This window comes from Tamandua tetradactyla, chromosome 10, assembly GCF_023851605.1.
Source record: "Tamandua tetradactyla isolate mTamTet1 chromosome 10, mTamTet1.pri, whole genome shotgun sequence".
NCBI classification, from domain to species: Eukaryota; Metazoa; Chordata; class Mammalia; order Pilosa; family Myrmecophagidae; genus Tamandua; species Tamandua tetradactyla.
The window spans coordinates 91,755,890-91,783,128 of NC_135336.1; the positions used below are offsets into that span (position 1 = coordinate 91,755,890).

At 41.2% G+C, this 27,239-nt stretch overlaps 1 long non-coding RNA gene and 1 pseudogene across 3 annotated transcripts; one reads left to right on the forward strand and one right to left on the reverse strand.

Annotated features, from left to right (window-relative positions):
- Positions 1–8,933: 8,933 nt before the first annotated feature.
- On the forward strand, positions 8,934–27,018 carry LOC143648063 (uncharacterized). 3 transcript variants are annotated; one of them, XR_013158339.1, is made up of 4 exons: positions 9,057–9,221; positions 19,181–19,350; positions 19,548–19,739; positions 26,809–27,018. It is a non-coding gene; the product is annotated as an uncharacterized LOC143648063 (long non-coding RNA). The 3 variants fall into 3 exon arrangements; XR_013158338.1 differs by lacking the exons at positions 9,057–9,221; positions 26,809–27,018 and adding an exon at positions 8,934–9,034 and having other exon boundaries at positions 19,548–19,812; XR_013158337.1 differs by lacking the exon at positions 26,809–27,018 and having other exon boundaries at positions 9,058–9,221; positions 19,548–19,812.
- On the reverse strand, positions 12,438–13,523 carry LOC143648062 (single-stranded DNA-binding protein 2-like; annotated as a pseudogene).
- Positions 27,019–27,239: the final 221 nt, after the last annotated feature.

Here is a 27,239-nt window from a genome sequence, read left to right on the forward strand (position 1 = left end):
GTTTTAGTCAGTTCACATTCAAAATTATTAGTGTAAAGGCATTTCTTAAATCTATCATCTTGTAGTTTGGATTTTATTTGTCAGATCCATATATTCTTTTCCCTCTTTCTCTTTTATATCCTTTAAGTTACCCTTACTGGTACTCTTCAGTTCTGTGCCCTCCTCCTAACCTCCCTCTCCTGTCTTTTTTTTTTTTTTTTCCCCCGCCTGCAGAACTCTCTTTAGTATTTCTTGTAGAGCCAGTCTCTTATTGACATAGTCTCTCTGCCTTTGTTTGTCTGTGAAAACTTTAATCTCTCCCTCAGTTTTGAAGGACAGTTTGGCTGGGTACAGAGGTCTTGGCTGGAAGTCTTTTTCTTTCAGGATCTTAAGTATATGATACCACTACCTTCTTGCCTCCATGGTGCTAGATGAGTAGTCTGAACTCAGTCTTAATGTGGTTTCCCTTGTATGTAGTAGATTGTTTTCCTTTTGCTGCTTTCAGAATTTTCTGCTTCTCTTCAACATTTGACAACCTGATTAGTATGTGTCTTGGAGTAGGTGTTTATTCTATTTGGAGTTTGTTGGACTTCTTTTACTTGCATATTTAGGTCTTTTACAAAGGTTGGGAAGTTTTCCCCCATTATATCGTCCATTAAACTTCCTAGTCCTTTACTCTTCTCTTCTCCTTCTGGAACACTGATCGTTCTTATATTTGTGTGCTTTGTTTTTCCATCATTTGCCTGAGATCCAATTCAAATTTTTCCATCTTTTTTGTCACTTGCTCTTTAGTGTGTTCAAAATCACAGTCCTGTCCTCTAGTTCACTTTTTCTTTCTCTGCCTCTTCGAATCTGTGGTTGTATGTCTCTGGTATATTTCTGATTTGGTCTACAGCATTTTCAATCTGTGTGATATCTGCTATTTTTCTATTTATTCTTTCAAATTCCTCTTTATGCTTTTCTAGTGTCTTCTTGATCTCCTTAAATCATAGCCATCCCACTGATTTTATTTAGTAGAGTTATATGAACATCTCTGATTATGTTGTTCCAAAGTCTGTGTCTTCTCTGGTGTTTGGTTGTTGTTGTTGTTGTTTTTTATTTTTATTTTTTGGTCATTAGACTGGGCTATATATGTCTGCATTTTCATATGGTTAGTGTGCTGGTCTGAAAGGATGTATGTCCCCTAGAAAAGCCATGTTTTAATCAGAATCCCATTTCATAAAGTCAGAATAATCCTTATTCAATACTGTATGTTTGAAACTGTAATCAGATCATCTCCCAGGAGATGTGATTTAATCAAGAGTGGTTGTTAAACTGGATTAGGTGACGACATGTCTCCACCCATTTGGGTGGGTCTTGATAAGTTTCTGGAGTTCTATAAAAGAGGAAACATTTTGGAGAATGAAGGAGATTCGGAGAGAGTGGAGAATGCTGCAGCACCATGAAGCAGAGAGTCCATGAGCCAGTGACCTTTGGAGATGAAGAAGGAAAATGCCTCCAGGGGAGCTTCATGAAACCAGAAGCCAGGAGAGAAAGCTAGCAGATGATGCTGTGTTCACCATGTACCCTTCCAGCCGAGAGAGAAGCCCTGACTGTGTTTACCATGTGTGGTAGTTAGATTCAGGTGTCAACTTTGCTAGATGAAGGTGCCTAGTTCTATTGCTGTGGACATGAGCCAATGGCATATGAACTTCATCTGTTTCTGATTACATCTGCAATCAGCTAGGAGGTGTGCCTGCTGCAATGAATGATGTTTGATTTAATTGGCTGGTACTTAAATGAGAGACTCAAGGTAGCACAGCCCAAGCAGCTCAGTATACCTCACGTCAGCACTCGCAGCTCAGCCCAGGCCTTTGGAGATGCAGAAAGAAATCACCCCAAGGAAAGCTGTTGGAATCCAGCAGGCAGCCTTCTCTTTGGCTTTAGAAAGTGGCAGTCCCACGCTTTCCAAGGGCCTATGCAGTGGCCCGCCTCTTTCCAAATCAACCTCGGGGACCATTGAGGAGACTACCCTGTGTCTTCCCACGTAAGAAAGAACCTCAGTTGAAAATTAGCTGCCTTTCCTCTGAAGAACTAATGAAATAAATCCCCTTTTATTAAAAGCCAATCCGTCCCTGGTGTGTTGCATTCTGGCAGCTAGCAAACTAGAACATCATGTGCCTTCTCACTTGAGAGAGAAACCCTGAACTTCATTGGCTTTCTTGAACCAAGATATCTTTCTCTGGATGACTTAGATTGGACATTTCTATAGACTTGCTTTAATTGAGACATTTTCTCGTATTTAGAACTGTAAACTAGCAACTTATTAAATTCCCCTTTTTAAAAAGACATTCTGTTTCTGCTATATTGCATTCTGGCAGCTAGCAAACTAGAACAGTTCATGATCTTTTGTTGTCTTCACAGCATGTAAATATCTTGATAGGGTTACTTTGGAAACTGATTTCCTTCAGTAGTCTAAAGCTTTGTATTTGCGGGATGGATGTGGTGCAGGATACGAGGCACAACAGTGCAGTGATGGGTTGCAGCGCAGGTATAGGCACGGGTTGGGGATGCTACACTGGTGACTGTGAACCTTGGTTATAGAGCACTGGGTTGTGGAGGAGCAGTGGTGGGGACATGGTGGTGGGCGGTAGCTCAGGCAGGCCTTGGAGAATAGGAGCAGGGTGCAGTCTGGGGGACACAGAGGTAGGGTGTGGCAGGAGGTGGATGAAGTATGGGGTGCTAAGCAGATGCACAGGGGCTGGATTAGGATGTGGGGTAGGTGGCACAGAGGTCTGGGTACAGGGAAGGCAGGACATGGCTCTGTCCTTGCTCAGTGGGAGAGGTCAAGGGGGCCTCTGGGATATGGATGTGTGAATGTGTAGGGGTGGGCACAGGTCACAGGGGTTGTGGGATGTGAGTCAGTGGGCTGTGATGTTGGGTGGCCAGGGCCCTGGCACAGGTGCACAGGTGCAGGGGAGTTCGTTTCAGGGGTGCACGCATGTGCAAGGGGATGCTGTGTAGCACAGATGCACACATGAGCACCTGCCAGATGTGGGAACAGGACACTTGTGCCAGGGAGTGGGGCAAGGTTGTGTATGTGTGTGGGGTAGGGTGTTGGGGTATGGGGGTCAAGAGGTTGGTGCATGGATGTGTGGGCACCCGGTGGGGAGGGTGTGGCTGAGCACATGCATGTGTCTGTGGGATGGACCCTGGTGCGCATGCGTGCAGAGCTCAGGGGCAGCAGACCTGTTTCACCTGCATGGGCTGGGAGGGGTGGGGCCTGGATGTGCAGATTAGTGCCTGTCCAGAGCTGGGGTACATGGCAGGCATGCACATGTGCACATATGAGGATCTGGGACAGCCTTACACTGATGTACACATGCATAGAGTTTGGGGGGCAGGGCGGGGTTGCACGACTGTATAGGCTGGGCAGGTGTGGCCTGGGTATGAAGGTGAGCACCTGCAGCCTGGATGTGCTGGTGACAGTCTGCAGGGGGCAGGGAAGGGGAGGTGGGGATCCAGGGGCTGGGCACCTGTGGGAGGGTTTTGGGAGGGACGGAGTGAGACTGTGAGTTTTGATGGGAAAGGTGGGTCAGGCTGGGCAGGCATGCATGCTTGTGCCCAGTGGAGACACACGGGGTGGGGTGGGGGTTGGGGTGGAGACACTTGGAGGACAGTGTCGGGGGGTGCGGGTGACCAGGTTCAGGTGTGTTGGCATGGGGGAAGTCAGGAGTTGCAGGGCAGGGGCGGCGCACGTGAAGATAGGGCACTCAAGGAACGTGGCTTGGCTTACTTCCTAGTCCCCGACTCCCTACCATGCCTTCCTGAGGGCTCTGGGCTTCCATTTCAAAAGGGGTGTGTTTGTTTGCACTAGCTAGATGGTCTCTAGTTTAGCACCTGCATTCAAACAAACTTAAAAAAAAAAAGCAACTACTAAAAACAAGCCTGACTAAATGAGTCCTGAAACCCAAAGTTACCAGTCTGTCCAAGAACAACAACAAGGTTCATTCCTTTATCCCAGAAGGTCAACCTTTCTGGCATGAAGAAGTTAAAATCATCATTGCCCAGATATCCCTGAAGATTGAGAGAAGGATCAAATGATAGGAAGGAGAAATTAGGATTTAACAAGTGACTGTGGCTACTGACTCATTATATACATATTTCTTTTTAGAGACTAGTGTTTTAGAACAGCCAGAAGGAAATACCTCAAGTTGTTGACTGTAATCCAGAAGCCCTGATCTTTGATAATTGTATAACTATATTTCAAAAAGAAAAAAAAATAAGTTGCCCATGTTTGTATGGATCTGCTTCTGGATATTTTGTTTTGCTTAGTTTCACTGATATATACACATATAATTACACTGTCTTAATTAACCTACTTCTATTGTAAGTTTTAAAATTGGATAAAGTGCAATACTAGTGGTCAGTAAGAGGAAGGGGTAAGAGGTATGGGATGAAGTGATGCAAATGTTTTAAAAATGATCATGGTGATGAATACACAATTATGTGATGATATTGAGTACTTTGGATAGATTGCATGATATGTGAAAATATCTCAATAAAAATAAATAAAAAGGAAAAAATAAAAGCCTGGGAACAGCCCAAATAGATGTTCCATTGTCCCCATTTTAATATTCAACATGTCACACACAAGTCAGCCCCTGAGCACTGACTCCTAGTATCATTAGCTAACGATGAACAAACCTCGAGTCTTTGGTTGTTAAGTCTAAGCACATCAAAAGTAGTAAAAGAGCAAAGTAGGAAAAGAGGCTACTAGAAATAGCCAATAAGAGGTGGCTGCTGACAGACTGACTGTGAAGAGGGGTCAGAAAAGTCAGTAAAAAGCAGACACAGGAATCATGAAGGCAAAGCTGTCAGGGCCACTCAACTTAAAGGAAACAGTTCTTGGTGCTTCCATAACTGCAGTGGCTTCAATATTGCAGCAAGTCACAACAAAGGCTGGTGTAACATCAGACACACATGAACAAGGCATGTGACAGTATGTGCTCCACTCTTTGAGACAGCAAGGCAGTGGATGGTGGAATGGAGGATGACATTTGCATCATTTTGAGAAAGGAACCAGACCCACTCCACTTGTGAATTCCAAGACACAGCACCTAGCCTTGCGGAAGAGTGCAGATCTCAGCTCTCTACTCAACACCCCACCTGGACGCCCACAGCCACCTCAATCTAAACACAGTTGAAACTCTTCCTACTTCTTTTTTTTTTTCAGAAGTGCTATCAATTACCAAAATGAGTGAGGCAAATCCATGTATGCAGATTTTCAAAGGAAATGTCTGAGACAGCATTCCATGACTTAAACCTCTCAAACTATTTTGAGATAATAGTGTTTGAAGTACAAAGAGAGGGGATTTGCTTACACTAGGGCCTATGGGACAAATCTGGTCATTGCTTGCTTTAATAAATGAAGTTTTATTGGGGCATAGCCATGCTCATTCATTTACATATTGTCTACTGTATGATTGCTTTCAAGATACAGAGTAGTTGTAATAGACCGTGTGGCCCAAAAAACCTAAAATATTTACTATTTGGCTCTTTTCAGAAGTTTGCCAACTCTTATTGTAACTTTCTTCCAGGGGCCACTGGGAGAGCATTGAAATGTGTGGAGGGAGGAGATACACAGGACTGTTGCTGTGCTGGTTTGAAAGGATGTATGGACCCTAGAAAAGCCATGTTTTAATCAAAACCCCATTTCGTAAAAGCAGAATAATCCCTGCCTTTTCGTAAAGGCAGAATTCAATACTGTATGTTTGAAACTATAATCAGATAATTTCCTTGGAGAGATGATTTAATTAAGAGTGGTTATTAAGCTGGATTAGGTGACGACATGTCTCTACCCATTTGAGTGGGTCTTGATTAGTTTCTGAAGTCCTATAAAAGAGGTAACATTTTGGAGAATGAGAGAGATTCAGAGAGAAACAGAAGAACATCATAGCCACGAGAAGCAGAGAGCCCATTAGTCAGCGACCTTTTTAGATGAAGAAGGAAAACGCCTCTGGGAGAGCTTCATGACACAGGAAGCCAGGAGAAGAAGCTAGCAGATGATGCTGTGTTCACTATGTGCCTTTCCAGATGAGAGAGAAACTCTAACTGTGTTTGCCATGTGCCCTTCCACTTGAGAGAGAATCCCTGAACTTCATTGGCCTTCTTGAACCAAGTTATCTTTCCCTGGATACCTTTGATTGGACATTTCTATAGGCTTGTTTTAATTGGACATTTTCTCGGTCTTAGAACTGTAAACTAGCAACTTATTAAATTTCCCCTTTTAAAAGTCATTCTGATTCTGGTTATTGCATTCTGGCAGCTAGCAAACTAGAACAGCTGCCTAAACCACATTTAAGGCAGCTAAGGCCACCTGTGGGGTGGGATCTCACTCATCCCTAAAAAAAACAGAGGGTGAGAGAAGGGCTGAATCCCTGCTCTATGTCAGGGCTGTGGTCTTGGGATCCACGGTGTAGAGGGGAAATGATGCAGTTTTTCCCAAGGACCACTCAGGACTGGCCACATGCAGTAGAAAGAGAGCAGTGGTATGGTTGATCAGGGGTCTCATTGAATCAATCACCTGGAGATCTCAGCAGAATGACACTGGAGTTGACACTGCATACCCAGTGATTAAAGAAGTAATTTCAAGAGACCCTCCAGAATAGGTGCATCCTTTGTGGTCAAAGAAAATGTGGAAGGAAAGGATCCAATAAATAACTCCGAAGAGCCCACTAACGTATCTGTAGGAGAGAACCAACTCTAACCATCTTCCAGCCCTAGGAGTCAGCCTGAAGCCACCTACCAAGTTAGAGCTGGCCTCTCTCTGTCCCTGAAGCCACCTACCAAGTTAGAGCTGGCCTCTCTCTGTCCCCTCAATCCCACTTCACCCTGCTGGGAGTGTATCTGCAGCCAGCAAGTTGGGGTGGACATGAGTAGGGAGAGAGGAGGGGCAGAGGGCCACAATCCCCTTCACCAATGTAGGCTCCCAGCCCAAAAGTCTAAAGTTGGGGAGGGGAGATTTAATGCTGTCAAGTTCTGGGTTTTGACATTCTGTCTACTGAATTGAGACTATCTGTGACTTGATGTGACTCATGGCTATTTATTACCGGGAATGGGTAGAAAAGCTATGGGACCTGCTGAATTTTCATCCAGAGTCATGAGAAGACTAGCTCCACCAAAGAGGACTAAAAGGAGTGATGGGAAACCACAGAAAGTAGAAGTTTTGTTTGTGGCATGATTCATGCTGGGTCAAAATACTGGATGCAATCATTCATATTTATTGAGCACTCACACACGTCAGACACCTTGCAAAGCACTTCTCACACATTAGCAGATTTGATCCTCCCAACAAGCCTCTACTATTAAGCCAGGTTTACAGATGGGAATCAAGGCATAGGAAAGATGGTCCAGAGCATTTTGTAAGATGCAGAAATAAGATTCATCCTATGGCGAGCCTGAGTACTCAATCATTATGCCATGCTGCCTCAAAGCACAGCAACTCCAAATCTGGTTCCCAAAAGATTTAGTATTTGCTGAGAGGTGTGAACTTTCCTTCAAAACTCGAGGGCCCTCTTTCTCCTATCAGGGCCTGCCACAGAATCCATATTACATTGCAGTTGGCCATAGACACTTCAGGCTCCATTGGGTTAGCTGGATAACTGGCTAAGACCATTTACTTAGCTGACTGTTAGTTGAGACATCTGTTGAATTAGATGGACCATTCAACTATATTATACAGGTCCCAAATCCAAAAAGGCCCACAAAGATTGGACCTGATTCTGAGTGATAGGGCATGTGAGGCACAACAAGTTTTTCCTCACTTTGGAGCAAGAAGCCCTACATGCTTCAGATAATCAGATGCCCCTCCTCTGCCCCTAATCCATTGCTCCAAATCTGTTGTGAATTTGTGAGATTTATCTTTCACCATTGCTTTGTCTTACTCAGGCAACCTGGGTATCTGCTACTTTAGCTCCCTGGATCCTATCAGCTCGAGGTCCTGTAAAATGATTGAGGGTCCTACAGATCAAATTGCAGCATGGCACCAGAGAGGTAATATAATTCTAAGATAGGACAATAGAGGTGTACTATTGTCCTTGCCATGTAAAACAATAACAACCACAAAACTGCTTCTGGTATTCTCTGTGTGTTGGGATAGAGGAAATAGGCAAATCCATAGGTGCATCCTATGTTCCAGGTGTTGATGTGCTGTAGTCTAGAGAAGCCACCTGGAACAGCAGCTCTAACTGCTTAAGTATATGATAATCCACTGCCATTCACCAGGACCCATCTGGTTTTCTGCACTGGCCAAACAAGAGAGGTAAAATGGAGATGTAATTACTAGCAATAGCCACTTCCGGATCTTTCAGTTATTTTAATCTCTGAAATGATCCTATGAACATGATCTCACCTGTGATGTCTACTTTATATATGGAGAAATCCATGAGTCTACATTTGGCTATTCCTACATGACAGTCCTTAGAGAGCCAATTAGGCCATTTGCTGACTGTTATGCATATCTGTTCCATGTATACCACCATAAGATGGGGAAGTGAATTCAGACTTTGTTATCTTTTAGCTTAGTGAAGAAGGATCTAAGCCAAAATTCAATTTATCACTTTATTCCTCATAACTCCCTACTAACTGGTGGTCAGCAGTAGTATTCTGGGTCCACAGGAATTAGCAGTAGTAATAAACCCAGTGTGGTGGTTTGGAGCTGAATGTACCCCAGAAAAACATGTTCTTAAATTTAATCCATCCCTGTGGGGGTGGCCCCCTGTGAGTAAGACCTATTGATGAGGTTACTTCAGTTAAGGTATGGCCCAGGATGGGTCTTAATTCTATGACTGGAGTCTTCCATAACCCGAATAAAATTCAGCCAGAAAGACAGCTGCAGAGGGAGTAGCCAGAAGCTGAAATCAATGGAACCCTGAAGAGAAGGGAGAGGCCACCAGGTGCGTTGCCATGCAACAGAGAAGCCAAGGACCAAGGATCGCCAGCAGACAGCCTGAGAGAGCCAGTCTTCGGGAAGAAAGCATCACCTTGATTTGAACTTTCTCTTACCCTCAAGACTGTGAGCTAATAATTCCCATTCTTTAAGTTTGCCAATTGCATGGTATTTACTTGAGCAAGCAAGGAAACTAACACACTCAGTTTCTGACAATCCTCTAAAGATTCAAGTATTTTTCTTTCCCTGGTACACACTTACCTTGATTGATGGTGGTAGCTGTTGTTTGGGAAGATCAGGATGAGAATTTCCGGTATGTGTGATCTTATTGTAGCATTTGTCAAGGGTACATACCCAGCCTCTTCTTCATTCAAGAGGCTCTGGTCTGTGAACTGGCTTGTGTCTGGGGATTGGGAGTCCATGCCTCTGTTTATCAGAACTTAATCCATTCCTAGATTAAGTGGGATGGATTAGTGGACTCCCCAGTGATTTTGATCAATTAGCCAAGGTGAAAGATCCTTTCCAGTGGACCATTGATTCTGTTCTGGCCCTGCTTCCTTGGGTCATTTACACCAGATTCAATGTCTGGCAGAGGCTAAGGTGAGTGTCCAGTTGGCCAGAGTAAGATCCCTTCCCCAAACCCTTGCTACAAGAGAGCCTTCAGAATCACGAACTTGGCTTCTTCAGTTTCAAAAGTAGGATATAGAGTTTGCCTTTGACCAGGAATTATAATGTGGGAACATAAGCCTGTATTTTAATCCCAAACATAGGATGTGATTTCAGAGGGCACTCAACCAAAAACAACAACAAAACCTTTTCCCTGATACATTTCATATTGTATTACAATTGTGAGCTTTAAAAGGTTAATCTCAGCTCCAAATGTGGCCCATTCTGTATCTAAGCCACATATTATAATGTCACCTTTCCCCATGCCTTTGTTAGGGTTTGTTCAGCTTTAAGCCATTTAGCACATGATATTCCTCTGTTCTCAGATATTGGTTCATGAATAGGCATCTAACCTACCTTGTTCTAATGAGATGCAAGATGACACATGCTCAGGGATTCTGGGAGAAAGTCTCCCAGGTTTCTGAGACCTAGAGAATGAAAGACTCTAGTATCTTCTTATGTGACAACTGCAGCTGCCTTGATGCCAGCCTGAGGACAAAGCTGCCACAGGAAGGTGGGCAAAACCAAGAGAATTTCAGAGAAACTGAACTGGATCTACTGAACAAAATCAACCCTGTAGCCTGCTCTACATTGAGACTTGCAGTTAGGAGAACTTATGCATTTCCATATTGTTTAGGCCAGTTTGAGTTTTCTGTTATTTGTGGTTGAAAGCATCCTAATTGATTCAATATAGGATCTTCTGGTTTTATAGCTCCTAATTGCATCTTCCAGAATTGGTATTTCTTTATCATAATCACTTACTGCCTTGCTAGATGGGAGAAACTGAAAACTGGACTAAGATGGCAATATAACAAATGTGAATATTGATGTTTAAGGAAATAAACATTGATTGAATAAGGAATGATTAAGATGATTAGTTTTTGTAAATAAAGAGATAACCTTTAGTTACCAAAAATGTCAAGTATGTTGGCAATTCAACTCCAAATAGTATAGATAAATGAGGTACTTTTAAGCAATCAGAAACACTCTTACGAGATTTATTAAAATAATAAGGTTGAGGCTCTCCTCAACACCTTTTTCTTCCCATTGAGCGACTTTATTATTATCATGTTGGAAAGAGCTAGGGGAACTGGCTTGAAATATGAACTTGAGCAGGTGAACTTGCTGTTCTGAAATTTATTTTTCTAGTTTGCAGAATAATTCTTGTTAGGATCAAATTAATTCATGAATGTGGAAACTTATAGAGCCTAGGGTAGTAGAGAGGCTTTTTATGTTTTTCTGAATTCTGGAGAGTTGAGATGATTGCACTGATCGTTCACGAATTTCAGTCCTAGTATAAATACTTTGTTTCAATTTTGGATGTTGATTTTCATATTTGACAAAAACGAATAAATTGGTGTATATCTTTGAGTATCTATGCTTCGTAATTGGTACTCAATATATATTTGTTAGATAAGTGAGTGTTGATAACCAACATTTTATGAGAGTGAACAGAAGAAATAAAGAACATTTGAATGTATAATCACATTTGAGACGTGCGGGAATCATGCGTAGTCAGAAGGGAGGATGTCACCATCACAACATTATGAGGAAGAAACTGGTACTTGGAGAGGTGTAGGTACAAGTACATACAGCTAGTAAGTGGTCAAGGAGAATTTAATGCTGTGTTCTGATAGTATTTCCATAAGGGAGTCTTCCAATTTCTCATTCTTGTCTTTTCTTCCCCCATTACAAGCTTTGTGACCTTGGGCAAGCTACTTAACCTCTCCATGCCTCACTTTCCTCTTCTATTAGACTCATCTGATAATAACAGCATTGAGCTCCTAGAGTTGTTTCAATAACTAAATGAGCTAATAATGGTAAGGTGCTTGGATTAGAGCCTGTCATTTAGTAAGTGTTATATAAATGTTTGTTAAATAATAAATATGTTCTCTTTTCCCCCTACTACCATGATCATTCTCACTTTCAGCAAGAATATTTCCTCAAATGTTAGGGTCATTTTGACCTAGTCTGTCTTTACCTACTTATTCTGCATGAAAGAATGTGTTATAGTAGGGTATATTGCTTGTTGCATTTTGACATGATTTTAGATCAGGGATTGGCAAACTATGGCCTGCAGGCCAAATCTGGCCCACTGCTTGTTTTTGTAAATAAAGATTTATTGAAACACAGTTATGCCCATTCATTTACATATTGTCTTATGGCTGCTTTCTTGCTATAACAGCAGACCCTATGACCCTCAAAACTTGAAACATTTACTATCTGGCCCTTTATACAAAAGTTTGCGAACTCCTGTTTTAGGTACATGTTTTTTGAGACATATTTGGAGCTTCAAAGTCTTCAAGAGAGAGGAAACTATACTTTTTTTTAATGAAAGTTCTCAAATAAGCAATTGTATTCCTATCCATGATTGCAGACATTTACAAAACCACAACATCTTAAAAAAAACCTTATATAAAGCAGTGATATACACAGCACAAAATATTTTAGGGAAGGGCAGGAACAACTTTTAATAATTAAAATGTAAACATGAAAAAAAGTCCCTACTTATTTCTACTTAAGATGTCATGTGATAATATTTTGCAATGTCCTGTGGGGTCAATGTATGTATATGTTTGGATGACTTACACATACGCAATATATTCTCTTTCCCACACATATACATACACAGATAATTATTTGCAGTTTAGGGTAATTCTACTATGCCGCTCCATACAGTTATTTGAATCACGTTTGGACCCGCTTTCTTCACAAAATAGGGGAGAGAGCAGGAAATAAAAAGGTTGGTTTGATGTGACTGAGAGTCCTTTGTTTACCTGTACACTGTGATGAATAATTTTCTTCCGTAGTATTTCTGTGAAGGGCTGACTCAATGGTTTTCACGAGGAGACTTGGTAATAGATCACACACTCATTGTCCTTCTGGGGGAGTTACTCTCACTCTGAAAAGGATTTAAGAAATTCTCCCCCCACCCCATTTCACCATCATCCCTTGGAGTACCTAGTTGACTACTCAGGCTCATAATATTGGGAGAATTCTTGGAAATACTGTCCATATCTCCTGAGCCTAAAGAGCCATTCATGTGATGTGACTCCATTCCTGCAAATCCACCATGGGACCATCTGACCAAGGGCGCATTGGAAAATTAGGTCTGTAGGTCCAGGAGGTATTGCATTCATTAAAGTATACATGTCATCACCAGAGCTGGTTGAATCTGCTGGACTAGGCATGATGGGTGTTCCTGGTGTCCCTCCACCTTCTAGAGGACCTACATAATTCCCAGGAGATGCTGAGGAGTATGGTATTGAATTGATATTTGTTGGGTTTGGCCAAGGTCTACCACAACCTGGACCCATGCTCATTCCAGGCATTCTAGGGCCACATAAAGCATTCAGTTGGGGTCTCATTGCACCTTCACAGATCTGTGGTCCTAAGGGTACCAATTCCCTTGGAGGAGTCTTCTCTGCATTGGCCCACCCATATTTGGATGACCTTGTTGTCAAGTTGGGTCCATTCCACTGGGAAGTTATGGTTGACTCCCTGGAACACCTCCAAGTGCCTGGTTAGGTATCCTCAATGTTGACCTGGGACTTCCAAGGTACCGAGGTGACATAAAAGGCTGAAAGAACCCTGGTGGTGCAGTACCTACAGGCGTGCCATCTCCTGGGGGAATGTTTCCTAGCACTGGACTGGGAGCTGCTGCAGCACTATAATCATGGAAGAATTTGCCTCACTTGAGTGTTCACATGGTTCCCGTCTTTCTGGAGCTGCACAGTAGAGATCCCAAAATACACACCACCAAGAATGTAAGAATCCTGGTGGTTCCCCCAAGTGATGTTTTTTTCCATCTTATCTCTGATAAAAATGTTTGGGCAGATTTCTGAGCTCCTACATGGAGCAGATATTCATATACATAGAGTGCTAACTTTTCCCGGACCTGGCTGTCGGAGGGGACAGCGCTGCTGTTACTCTTGCCTTTGCCATACATACTTGTGCCGAGAGCAGCTCCCACTGTCATGCACCTGTCAACCCAGCACAGCCTCCCGGGAACAGCCCTGTCCCCATCCCATACATTTTTTATATTCAAAGAAGATACATATTTCCATCTTGTTCCTACTTGATAGCAAATATCTGTTCACCTACCTGGCTCCACCATAGAAAAGAGGCAATTGTTGTTATTATTATATCAGTTGCAGATATATTGTCCAGCCCAAGAAGCCTGCCAAGAAGCTGTGGGCTTGCCTCTTTTGTATTTTGAGGCCACTCATTTCCCAACTCAAATATCACTTCTGTTTGGAAACTCTCCCTTGAGATCAAAGGAGTGATTCATCTCCCCCTCAGATCAGATCAAAGCCAGAAGCTTTGTGTTGTGATGTGAGGAAGGGCCTGGTCTTAACCCCCACCTCACAGATACTTCCTGGAAGAGAACAGTTCCCAGGTTAAATCCTGGTTAATATCAGCCAGCTTTCCACTGTTTCATGACTACATCTTGCCCCCTTAATCTTGGATATTTATCTTCCAAATCCATGCTTACAAAGGATTCAAGGAGAAGAATTCAGAAGGATCAGGTCAATTCCATTATGGCTTCTCCCCTGGGAAAACATTTGGGGGCACATGACAAGCGTCTGCTACTTAAACTGGTTTAAGTGCCTGACGTGGCTATCTCATTGCATTTTTAAAATTCCAATACAGCATGATTTAAAATGATCTATTAGACAGAGGCCGCCCCAGAGTTAGCTCATATCTACTTCTTTCAGTGGAACTACTTTCTGCAGGGTCCCTGTCCATACAGATCATTTTAGGCAATTTGCTTTTACAGTCATCTTAATGAAAATTATCCTAGTATTCTCCTGTAATACTTGCCACTCTAAGAATCTGTCTCCCCTAGACATAATTCCTATCATTCTATAATGCAATGACATTGCTTCACAAATCTTTAGTGTGTTCAGATTGATAGATTTCATATTTGTTATTTATGACATTTTCATCGACTTCTTTTGAGAAGTGACATTATTGCCCTAATCTGGATAAAATTTAATACCTGATTTTTTCCCTCCATTGATCAGAACCATTTACAACTCTATCTTTTTTACCCTCCTCCTTCTCTAAGCATAATTTCAAATATTTTTCTTTTTTAAACTGTTATCTTTCTTGGATATTCTTCTCAGAAAATCACTTTTGTAAAGAGCTACTGTGATGGTTTGAAGCTGTACTGTACCCAGAAAAGATTGTGTTCTTTTAGTCCATTCCTGTGGGTATAAAACTATAGAAAGTGGGACCCTTTGATTAGTTTATTTCAATTGAGATGTGACCCACCTCATTCAAGGTGGGTCTTAATCCTCTCATGGGAGTCTTTTAAAAGAGAATAAAACACACAGGGAAGCTCACAGAAAAAAAAAAAAAAAGCCTCAGGGAAGCTACGAGAAACAGAATAGAAAAGAGAGAAACATGCAGAAGCTCAGAGAGGAAGCCAATGAAGCAATGAAACCCGGGAGAGATGGGAGAGACCAGCAATGTTGCATGGGCCTTCCCATGGGAAAGAGGAGTTCCAGCTCACCAGCAGCCTTTCTTCAGGAAGAAGGTATTGTCCTGATAATGCCTTGATTTGGACACTTTCACAGTCACAGAATTTTAAACTTGTAAGTTAATAAATTCCTATTGTAAAAGCTAACCCATTTCTGGTATATTGCATTTTGTCAGCTTTAGCAAATTGAAACTATTATTACTTAAGAATAGTGGCTGTATCCATCTCTGCTTCTAATCTGATTTAGTCAGACAGTTATGGGCTTTTTATAATAAACTCTTAAGTAAATACCCACGTATATTGCTAATGCTAAAGAAACATTGTCTTATTATTTCCTTATGAGTACTATTTATTAGGTTCCCATTAAAAACACTATAAATCATTTCTAAAGTGCCTTTGCCTGTAGTTTGATATTTTTGGAAATTAAAATGTCAACTTGTCTCATGAAAAGACTATATTTTAAAAGCTTTCTAATAACTATAGAGCTTTTAACATATGACCATGTGATTGTAAAAACCTTATGACTGACACTCCCTTTATCCCGTGTAGGGACAGAGGAGTAAGGAAAAAAAAAGGAAATAAATAAATAAATAAAAAGGGAGTTGAAAAAAAAAAAGCTTTCTAAGCATTGATCTTCAATTTCCATGACAAATTATTAAATCTGAAATATTAATTTATTTCTTAATTCAAAGGCAGTGGAGATGCAGAGCTGAATAGGACAAACTCCCTGCCCTCCTAGAACTTTCAATTTCAGATGAGTCTGACAAGTTTTTAAAAATTGTGCTGGGAGAAGTGCTAAGGGAGCTTCTGTTCTGGGTGATTTCTACAGGTTTTACACATATGAGGGTGATATCAGGGAGGGCTTCCTGGAAGTGGTGAATTTAAAGAGAGACTAGAATGTCACTAGATTCAGAAAGTTATTCCGGGAGAAACAGGCTGTGCAAAGTAAAATAATTCTGTTTGGGTAATCTCAGATAGGTTCACGTGAGGCTAGAGTTGGGCTTGTCTAACTCTACAGTCATAACCATATGTGCTTAGGAAAAGCTGCACAAAATCAAAGTGTTAATAGGCTTTTTATAGGTGATTCAGCAAAGTCTAAAAGCAGATTGGGGGGAATGGAGATGGCATCGAGGACCTCTGATGTGTAAGAAATGAGTATAGCTGCAGATAAAAGAAGTTTGGAGCAGGGAGTTATTATTATATTTAAAATAACACTTCTGTATATTCTCTACTTAGTTTCCTAACAGGGCAATCATAATTTTCTCCGATTTTCCTTTATGGCTCTATTGAGTGAGACCCATAGTACATAGATGAAGCAGCTGAAAGAAACAAGCCAAAAAAAAAAACCTTGCTTCCTTTATCTCTGTGGGCTTAAGGCTAATTTAAAGCAGCAGTAAAAGATACTTAAAAACGGATGTGTTTCTAAGAAAATTGCATGAGTGTGTGCGCTAAAGCCTCCCTAAAGCCTTTTTTCCTCACCTGACCTCATAGAATGCCAAAACAAACAAACAAAATTTTCAGTGAGCAAAATTGTTGCTTTCTTCTTTCAGTGATATTGTTTCTATAGCCAAAACACACATCTGGCAGGCTGAGCTCTACTGTCTCCCCAGAATCAGGGTATCAGCTTCACATTAACACTTGATCGTGGTTATAAGTGCTTAGAAGAGTCGCTGGTGTAGAATGGGCACCATTTGAGTTTTGGCCAACCTTGTCTATCAAACAGTATCTAGGGATAGCATTGAGACATTTGTCTTCAGTGCTCTTTTCCTTCCTTCTTTTTCCCACCCTATCATTCACAATCAGCGTCTTCCCTCTCTCCTCACCCCGTTAGCATCTCGGGTTCCTCACTTGTTCAGAGGGACAGTGGCTTGGGCAGTATCAGTTATCACTAGCAAGAGGGTTATTGTGTGTATTTTTTATTTATTTTTTTATTCGACACAACATACAAACACAAACATCTTACCATATGATCATTCCATTCTTGATCTATAACCAATAACTCACAATATCATCACATAGTTGTATATTCATCTTCATGATCATTTCTTAGAACATTTGCATCAATTCACAAAAATAAGAAAACAGAAAAAAAAATCATGCATACCATACCTCTTACCCCTCCCTTTCATTGATCAGTAGCATTTCAATCTTCTAAATTTATTTTAACATTTGTTCCCCCTACTATTTATCTATTTTTAATCATATGTGTATTGTGTTTTAAGAGAGAGTGCCTGACCCTTCAACGAGGACAAAGACAACTTGGGCTTCCATCACTACTCACCTGCTGGAACTCTTTAGGGGAAATCTGATAGTTCTGACTGTTGGCCTCATTCTTAAAGTTGGGGTGACCATAGTTGTCTTCGTCCACCGCTGGTCATTGTGAGAGTCACAGGAGATCATGCTTATGGAATTCCTTCGTAAAATGTAAAGTGCAGACAGATATAAGTGTTATTTCCATAAACCCAAAGAAAAGACTTATCAAGGTATTGTATCAGCGATTCCTGGTCTCGGTGTATTACCTAGGACCTGCTGTACGATATTGAATAGGCATCTTGTCTTATCCTTGACTTTAAAGGGAATGGTTTATACTATTTAACCAGTGAAATGATGCTTGCTTAGGTTACTAACACACTTTATGAGGTTCAAGATATTTCTTTTCCTGGTTTTCTATTGTGAATGGGTGATGTATTTTAGCAAATGTTTTGGAAATGACCGTCAATATGATCACATGTTTGGTTTTTACTTTCATCTCTAATAGACTCCTAATGTTGGAACATCATTACATTTCTAGAATGGCCTTTTTGTATTATTTCTCTAATGCATTGCTGCATATGGAACTTTGCATTTTGTTCATAGACACATACACACACACATATAGTCTGGTATCAGTGCTATACTGAACCTATAAAATGAGTTGGGTATACTTTCCATCTTTTCCTTTGCTTTCAGACAGTTTATATAGAATTACCTCCTCCCTAAAGGTCTAATAGAACTTCTGTGCTTAACGTCTATTTTAATGCTAGGTCTTCATCTCTTTAGTTTCTTTGTAGTTATGATTCCATTCAAGTTTTCTACTTTTCCTTGAATGAATCTTGATAATATCCTCCTAAGAAATTGATCATTTCATCTAGTAATTTTCAAAATGCTTACATTTTGAAGGTAAACATACTTATAAATTTTGACTTATGAGTTTGTCTTGTTTCTTTCTTCTTGATAGCTTTGCCAAAGGTTTGTCTTCTCATTGGTCCTCTCAAAGAATCAGTTTAACTCATCAATTCTGTGGTGCTTCTGTTTTTTGCTTTCATTCATTTCTCTTTTCATCTTTCTCAATTCCTTCCTTCAACTTTTTAAAGATTTATTTTGACTTCCCTAGCCCCAGCTTCTTGATTCACTTACTTTCAGCCTTTTTCATTTTTTGCCACATGCATTGAAAGCTATAAGTTTTCCTCTGAATTCTTCCTTGGCACATCCCAAGGGTTTTGGTATATAGTACTTATTGGGATTCAGCTCTAAATACCTTATAATTTCTGTTTTAAACCTAACAATTACTTTGTAGAGTGTTAAAAAAATCCATGAAGAGAGATTTTTATGGGCTATCCTCTGTTATTATTTTCATATTTTATTCTATTATAGTTGGTGAATGTGTACTGCCAGAGATTTGCTTTTGGGATTTGTTATGCTTTCTTTTGTGGCCTAATATATTTGGAGAATATCTCATAAGAGCTTGAAAAGAATGCGTAATCTCCATTGTTGGTAAAAAAAAAAAAATTCTCTCCATGTATCTACTAGATTATAATTGATAATTGTATTATTCAGGACTTCCAAAGCCATATTCATTTTTTTGCATAACTTACCAGCCAATTCCTGAGAGATGTGTTTACAGTCCCCCATTATGAGAACTTGTCAGTGTCTCCTTAAATTTTCACCAGGTTTTGCTTTATATAGCTTGAGCTATACTTATAGGTACACAAAGGTTTATGACTGTTAAATTTGGTGGGGTTTATTTTATAATTATATATTCCCTTTTTCACCTTGAATTTTATTCTGTTCGCAATTAATATTATTAATCTATACCTATATGTCTTTCTCTATCTCTCTTTTTTGCATCTTTTTATTTTCAGCTTCCCCAAATTATTTTCATTAGGTGTTATGTGTTTGCTGATACGTTTGGCTTTCTTTCTGACGATTGCAGAGATGGCCTATTGACTACCCCAATTTCAAGCTCCCCACTCCATAGCCTGGGAAGAAACTGCCAGCCAAGAAGTACTTCACCAGCTCTCCTCACACCCAGGTACAGTCAAGTAAATTAATTCACAGCGAAGGAAGGTGTCATAGTTTGGCTTTCTGTACTCCAGAAAGGATCACGTCATTTCAATCCATTCCTGTGGATGTAGACTTATTGTGGTTGGGACTTTTTTATTAGGTTATTTCAAATGGATGTGACCCACCTTGAATGAGCTATCCTCTTACTGGAATCCTTCATAACAGGATAAAACACATACAGAAGCTGAGAGATGAAATTCAGAGAAACACCCAGAGAAGTTTACAGAAAAAGCCACAGACGGAGAGGCGAGACACTGATGCAATGAAACCCAGAAGTAAAGGATCAGAAGACGGTGACAGATGCCTTGCTTTCTGACAGAGGAGCCCAAGCTTGTGGGTAACTGGTCTTCAGAGAAGGTATCATCCTGTTGATTCCTCAGTTGGGACTCAGAAGTGTAAATTTGCATGCTAATAAATCCTCATTGTTAAAAGCCAGTCCATTTCCGATTGTTGCATTTTGTCAGCTTTAGCAAACCAAAACAGAAGGGGAGCAGCAGTTATGGGAATGGCTTCTGGGCCAAAGCTTTGAAGGACACCATTTTTCTCTCTGCTAACATCGAATGTTCATTTAACTGTAGAGTAGTTTTGCAGAGAAATGGAGGAACCAGAGGGGCAAAAGGAGCATTTATTTGTTTATCTATTTCTGAACTCTCGAGAGCCAGGGGCCTGGAGGAGAACTGAGTCATGTTGGTAGAGCAAATGACTTGCAAAGCATTTGTCTTCACCAAAGACATCAGTTCCCTGATGCCTGGGGCTCTGACTACTGGCTTCTCATGGTCTCACTGAAGCTTGGTTTATAGTAGACACTTCATTAAAGTTTATTATAGGTATGAAGGACATGCAAGCCATCTTCACCTGCACAGCTCCTTTCTGGTGATCCCACTTACTAATTCTTTTGCTACGTGATTCTGTGTTTAAAACAGGCTAAGATTTTTTCAATAAGAAACAAGGCCAATGAATGAGGGAGTGAGCCCATAGGAAAGGGTGTCTCTCCTCTGTGTCTTTAAATCCTGGGTTGTGCAATGAGTGGCTAACAAATTAGATTAATGTAAAGAAGCTGTATATATTGGTAAAAACTAAGACCACCTGTTTGAGAGCCTGAGCTAGGTACTTTTCATACAGTCTCTCATTTAATGCCCACAGCAGCCTCATAGGTGTTACCCTCCCTATTTTAGAGATGCTCTGTGTGCTAAACAACTTGCTTAAAGATAGAGCGCAAGGAGAAAGGAATGCCAGAATTCAAGCCCATGTCTTCCATGATGTTTTCTTCTACTTTACCTCTGATAGATTGAATTATGTACCCCAGGGAAAGACATGCTCTCAAGTCTTAACCTGCTTTCCTGGGAGTGTGAACTCATGTGTAAATAGGACCTTCTTTAGGCATTATTTTTAGTTAAGGCATGGCCCAACTGAATCAGGGTGGGCCTTAGTACATAATACTGGAATTCTTACAAGCCGAAGAAACTCAGACACAGTGAGTCAGAGAAGACTACAGGGAGAAGCTGGAAGTGAGCAGAAACTGGATGAGCAGACACAAGGAGAAAGAGCTTACCATGTGATGGGAAGCATAGATACAAGCCAAGGAACCTCAAGGATTGTGATAAGCCAGTGTCCAAATTCTACAGACTTGAGGAGAGAAAGCATGGTCTTGCCCACTCATCAATTTTGGGCTTCTAGCCTCTGAAACTGTGAGCTAATAAATCTTGTTATTTATTTTAAGCCAACTATTGCATGGTATTTGTCATAGCAGACTGGCTGTGCTGGTTTGAAAATATTATGTACCCCAGAAATGCCATGTTTTAATCCTAATTCAATCTTGTGGGGGTAGCCATGTTCCTTTAATCTTGAATCAATACTGTAGGTTGGGCACCTTTGATTAGATTATCTCCACAGAGATGTGACATGCCCAATAGTGGGTATGACCTTTTGATTAGATGGAGATGTGACCTCACCCATTCAAGTTGTCTTGGAGTCCTTTAAAAGAGGAAACGTTTGGAGAGAGAGCTGACAGAAATGACAGAGCTGACAGAGAGAGAGAGCCAAAAGTAACTTCACAGGAGAGCTGACACAGATGCTGATACTTGGAGAACAGAGACACAGATGTTTGGAGATGCTTGGAGCCCAGCAGACATTGCTATGAAATGTTAAGCAAGTCAGAACCTGGTGAGAGCCAAGGGAAGTCAAGAGATGAAGGCCAGCCCAGGAGAAGCAAAGTGAGGAACCCCCGAGGAACAGAGGCTGAAGGCAACAGAGCCCAGGAGCAAGGGACCAGCTAGTCACATGACTTCCTAGCTGACAGAGGTGTTCCTGACCCAACAACCTTCCTTGAGTTAAGGTAGCTCTCCCTAGATGCCTTAGTTTGGACATTAAAAAAAAAATTTATTTATTAATTAAAAAATTAACAAATGAAATAAAAATTAACATAGATAATCAGTAATTCACAATATCATCACTTAGTTGCATATTCATCATTTCTTAGAACATTTGCATCCATTCAGAAAAAGAAATGAAAAGACAATAGAAAAAGAAATAAAATGAAAACAGAAAAAAAAAAAGATTATACCTACCATACCTCTTACCCCTCGCTTTCACTGATCACTAGCATTTCAAACTAAATTTATTTTAACATTTGTTCCCCCTATTATTTATTTTTATTCCATATATTCTACTCGTTTGTTGACAAGGTAGATAAAAGGAGCATCAGACACAAGGTTTTCACAATCACACAGTCACATTGTGACAACTATATCATTATTCAGTCATCATCAAGAAACATCATCAAGCTACTGGAACACAGCTCTACATTTTCAGGCAGTTCCCTCCAGCCTCTCCATTATATCTTGAATAACAAGGTGATATCTACTTAATGCATACGAATAACCTCCAGGATAACCTCTCGACTCTGTTTGGAATCTGTCAGCCATTGACACTTTGTCTCATTTTACTCTTCCCCCTTTGGGTCCAGAAGGTTTTCTCAATCCCTTGAGGCTCAGTTTCAGCTCATTCTAGGGTTTTTCTGAATCCCTTGATGCTGAGTCTCAGCTCATTCTAGGATTTCTGTCCCACGTTGCCAGGAAGGTTCACACCCCTGGGAGTCATGTCCCACGTAGACAGGGGGAGGTTTGGTCATTTTTATAGGCTTAGAATTGTAAACTTGTAACTTATTAAATCCCCCTTTTTAACAGCCATTCCAGTTCTGGTATATCAAATTCTGGCAGCATTTAAGAAACTGATACACTGGCAAACTAAGATGCTATCTTAAAAATGAATTTGGCAGACTGAAGTTCAAAGTTCAATTGCATGATCGTAGGAAGTCATTTAAGTTCTCTGAGCCTCTATTGCTTCCTTTGTAGAAAGGGATAATGGTGATACTGATTCTCAGCATATTGCAGGATTCTGATGGGGGCCAAATAAGAAGATGCTATGATTACAGTATTTTGTAAATTGTTGAACTCTGCAAAGAGTGTTTATTTTATGGTATATTGGAGAAGCTTATATTAGACTTTAACATTTCTAAGTGTGAGTATGAGACTTCAGACAGGCAATCCTGTGATTATCCTGAGCAGAACACTTTCTATCACATAAACCATTTCCTTCTATTTTTAGGATTTCACTTTCTCTATGCTGTGGTAGGTGGGCAAACCTTAACCAAGTTTCTGTTCCTCAAATCAGTTTCTTGAGTTGTATTAGGTAAAAGTGGTGCATAGGTTATTTTTGTTATTGTCCTGCCTTTAAAAAATCTTTACTGAGAGGAGATATGGCATTGTCGAAAGAGGACTTGCTTGGTTGTCATGAGACCCAGGATGGAGTCTTCGCACTGGCATTTAGCTGCCATGTGGCCTTGGGGTGATCTGTGTCACCTCCCTGCAGCCCTGGTTCCACATCTGCAAAGCGGTGGGTGGGGCTGTTCTCCAGGAGCCTATTTGCTGAATGATTTAAAAAATGACTTCAAGGTGGCTGTGTGCTGTGGTGATAAGCAAAACTACGCACCTGCTGTAAATCTCTGCATCTCAACAACGTGGTCAGCAGTGGCATCTATATTTAGTTGTACTTGGATAACTTTCCCTTCTCTTCATGCTTTAGAGCATCCTAGTCCAGTAGTTTGTCTTATAGCCCTATGTCCATTTTGTTCTATTTATACACATGAAATGCAAATGTGCCTTCTGAGACTTGCACTGTGTCTCCTGGGCCCTAACTTGACAGATAGGAGACAGGGCAGTGCAGAAGTTCCTCTTGGAACCGTAGGCTTTGGGGACAGGTAGTGTGAGACAACACAAGAGAAGAATCGGGCAAAGAGCTGGAAAAAGGGGGAAAGAAGATTTGACTCTAGGAAGGGGAATAAGAAATGGGCTGATTTCAGATATCTCTTTCTCTGAGACCCAAAGGAAGGACCAGCTGGACTGGGTGTGGCCAGGTTAGCACTACATTTAAAAATAAAAGTCACATGATATTGTGAATTGCTGAGTGTATGTGTTGGAAATGTTTGTGTTTCTTGTAATTTTTTTTAATTAAAAAAAATAAAGTAAAAATAAAAGTCACAAATGCACAAATATGTGATGATACTGTGAGCCATTGATTTTATACTTTGGATGGATTGTATGGCATGTGAATATACCAATAAAATTGCATTAAAAAAAAGTTGGATCATGTCATTGTCCTGCTCCAAACTCCTCAGTGGCTTGCACATTAAAATACACATTAAAATAAAAGAATCTTAAGTCCTTACCTTGGCCAATTAGGTCCTTCATGATTGAAACCTTGCTCCTTCCTCCTCTGGCTTCCTACCATTCTTCCTTGCTCCCTGTGGCCAACAGCATTGGGATTCTTAGAGCTCCTCCTGCTTCAGGGCCTTGGCATCTGCTATTCCCTCTGCCTGGAATACCCTTCCCTTGATTCAAGATTCTGCTGCTATGTCACCTTCTCAGAGGTCTTTCCTGACCAGACAAACAGAGGACCCAGCCCCACTCCAGGCTTTTTTTGTCCCCATGCCCAAATTTATTTTTCTTTGTAGCATTTAATCACTGTTTGACCTCTTATTGAAATGAGGATGTTTAATATCTGTCTCCTCCACTGATATGTGAGCTCCTCAAGGACTAGTGACATTGTAAGGCTCTCTATTTTATCTATAGAATCCCCTGTGCATAGTTGAGTGCCTGACATTTATAAAAATTTGTAGGAGTGAATGCATAAATGGATGAAGGAATGGGTGGGCAAAGAGATGCTTGACTTATGGAAACTGCAGTAAGTCTGTTTCTCGTTCTACAGACTCGCCTCCTGGTGTCTTGTACTTTGGCTTCACGTTTCCATTCATCCCTTAGTTCTACTCTCTCCTCTGGGTTTTAGCCTACCCACACATCTCAGGGAGAAATTTCCCTGCTCCCTCTGTTTCTTGAATCCTCAGCTGTCAAAAATCCTTGAGCAGAAAAGTAGCACAAGGTAAGGGAAGACAGAGACTGGAGACGGAAGGGCAGAATTTTCTCCAGCAGAAGAGATGCTGTAGGTAAGACCAGGCCTCCACCCCTGCTGGAGAGCTCCCAGCCAGCAGAGGCCTCAGTAGGGGCCTTGCGGGAAGGGTTGTGCTCATCAGAGGCTGAACATTTAATTGATGGGCTCTTCAGTAATCCGAGAATGCAAACCTGGGTCACCCGAAGGTGCATGGTGGGACAGGCACCAGGTGCATGGTAGAAAGGACACAAGTACTAGAGCCCAAAAGACTCAAGCTGTACTTAATACCACAAAGCTTATAAAGGCATGACCCACTTGGATCAGCTGCAGTATGTTGTGACCTTTCAGAGAGTGCAATCCAAAACAGGTGAATTCATAGAGATGGAATGCAGATTAGAGGTTATAGGAAGCTGGAGGGAGAAGGGAAGGAGAACTTATTCCTTAATGAGTGTAGTGTTTGGGGGTGCTGGAAAAGTTGTTGGTTGGACCTGTTCACGCATCTTCACTAGCAATTGGGGCATCTCCGCCGTTGGTGTTTCTGGTGTAAATTATTTGAGCTCATGCTTTGAAACCAGCTGGATAAGTCCTTTACTAAGCAGCTCCTGAAAGGCTGCCCTAGCCAGGAACCTCAAATCTTCAGTCTCTCAGAGATGACAACTGGAGTTATAAGTTTGTAGTTGGGAACTTCCTTATAGAGCTTGTCTCAAGTGGTTTTGTCAAACAAGACTTGGTTATTGAGCTTGTCCTGAACTTTGTCTTCCTCTCTGCTAAGGCACAGCTGCAGAAACAGACTCTTGGACCCACTGACCTAGATGAAAGACAGAAACATTCGGATACTGTACTCATTTCTTAGGTCAGTCTCAACAAATTATCACAAATGTGGTGACTTAAAACAACAGAAATTTATTCTTCCACAGGTCTGGAGCCTAGAAGTCTGAAATCAAGGTGGCAGCAGGGTTGGTTCCTTCTGGAGGTTCTGAGAGAGAATCTGTTCCATGCCTCTTGCCGAGCGTCTGGTTGTTGCCAGTAACCCCTGGAGTTCCTTGGCTTGTAGACGCATCACTCCTATCTCTGCCTCCACCATCACATGGCTCTCTCCCTGTGTGTTTCGATATCTGGTCTCTTCTGTGTTCAAATTTCCCTCTTAGAAAGACACCAGTCATTGGATTGGGGACCCACCTAATCTAGTATGACTTCATTTTAACTGGATTGCATCTGCAAAGACCCTATTTCCATGTATTCCCTACTTTCAAATAATTCATTATGATCTCATCTTAATTTGATTGCATCTGCCAAGACCCTTTGTACAAATAAGATCACATGAGTTGTGGGATACAATGCCACCAAAAAATAAATGCTTACCTAAATGGAGATAAAACTAGGGGCTGGGGAAGAAAGAAGGAGGGAGGAATAGAAGAGGAGTAGCAGAAGGTCTTCTGGGGTGAGAGAATGGTAGTTGTAAAGGAAGTAGAGTCCTCAAACCAGGCAGGGGAGGAAGGACCTAACTGTGAATACCCACCAGCCAACAGCACTAGGCAACTGTAGGGGCCTGGGACTTCTTATGTGAGAAGAGCAGGGTGGTAGGGGCTGTGAAGGGAAAATTTGCCCCTGATTAAGGTCCAGTGGACAGAAGTAGTTAGGAATTTCCCTCTGACATACAGCCCCAGGAAATATACTGTGACCACTGATTTGCCTGTGGTTTGATAATTGATGGTTATTGTTTTCTTTTCTATTGGTAAACTTCACCTTTATCATTACAGAGGCTTCCAAGAAGGGGTGTGGCATTGACCCACCAGAGCATTCTGTGGAAGGTTTTCCCTAGTTATTGAGTGTGGTAAATTGGGTTATGTACACCTACAAACACATGACCTTAATCTGCATCTCTGAGGTTGGAAATCTATAAACTAGGACCTTTTGAAGAATGTTGGTTTTAGTTAAGGTGTGACTAACTGAACAGGGCTGCCTTAATCTGTATTAACAGAGGCCTTATAAAGAGAACCCAGAAATCACAGGAGGCAGAAAGGAGAAGACACCGCCACATGATGGGAGACGTGGATATAGAAGCCAAGGAACCTCAAAGATTGCCGGCAGTCAGCACCAGAATGCTACAGATTCTGGAAGAAATCTCGTATCTTGATTCCAGCCTTCTCATAGCCTCAAAATCATGAGCCAATAACTTCTTGTTGTTTAAGCCAGGCCATGGTATGGTAATTGTCATATGAACCTGACCAACTAATACACTGAGTGAGGACTCCTGGCAATGGAAGTGATTTCCCAGAGAGGTTGCCCATGGGCTGACATCGCAGGCATCTCTGATCCAAGGTTGTCTGTCACCTTTGCCTCTGTGGCCCTGGGGAGGAATATGGTAGCAGCACGTCTTCAGCTTGATGGAAAAATAATTGCTGTTGTTCT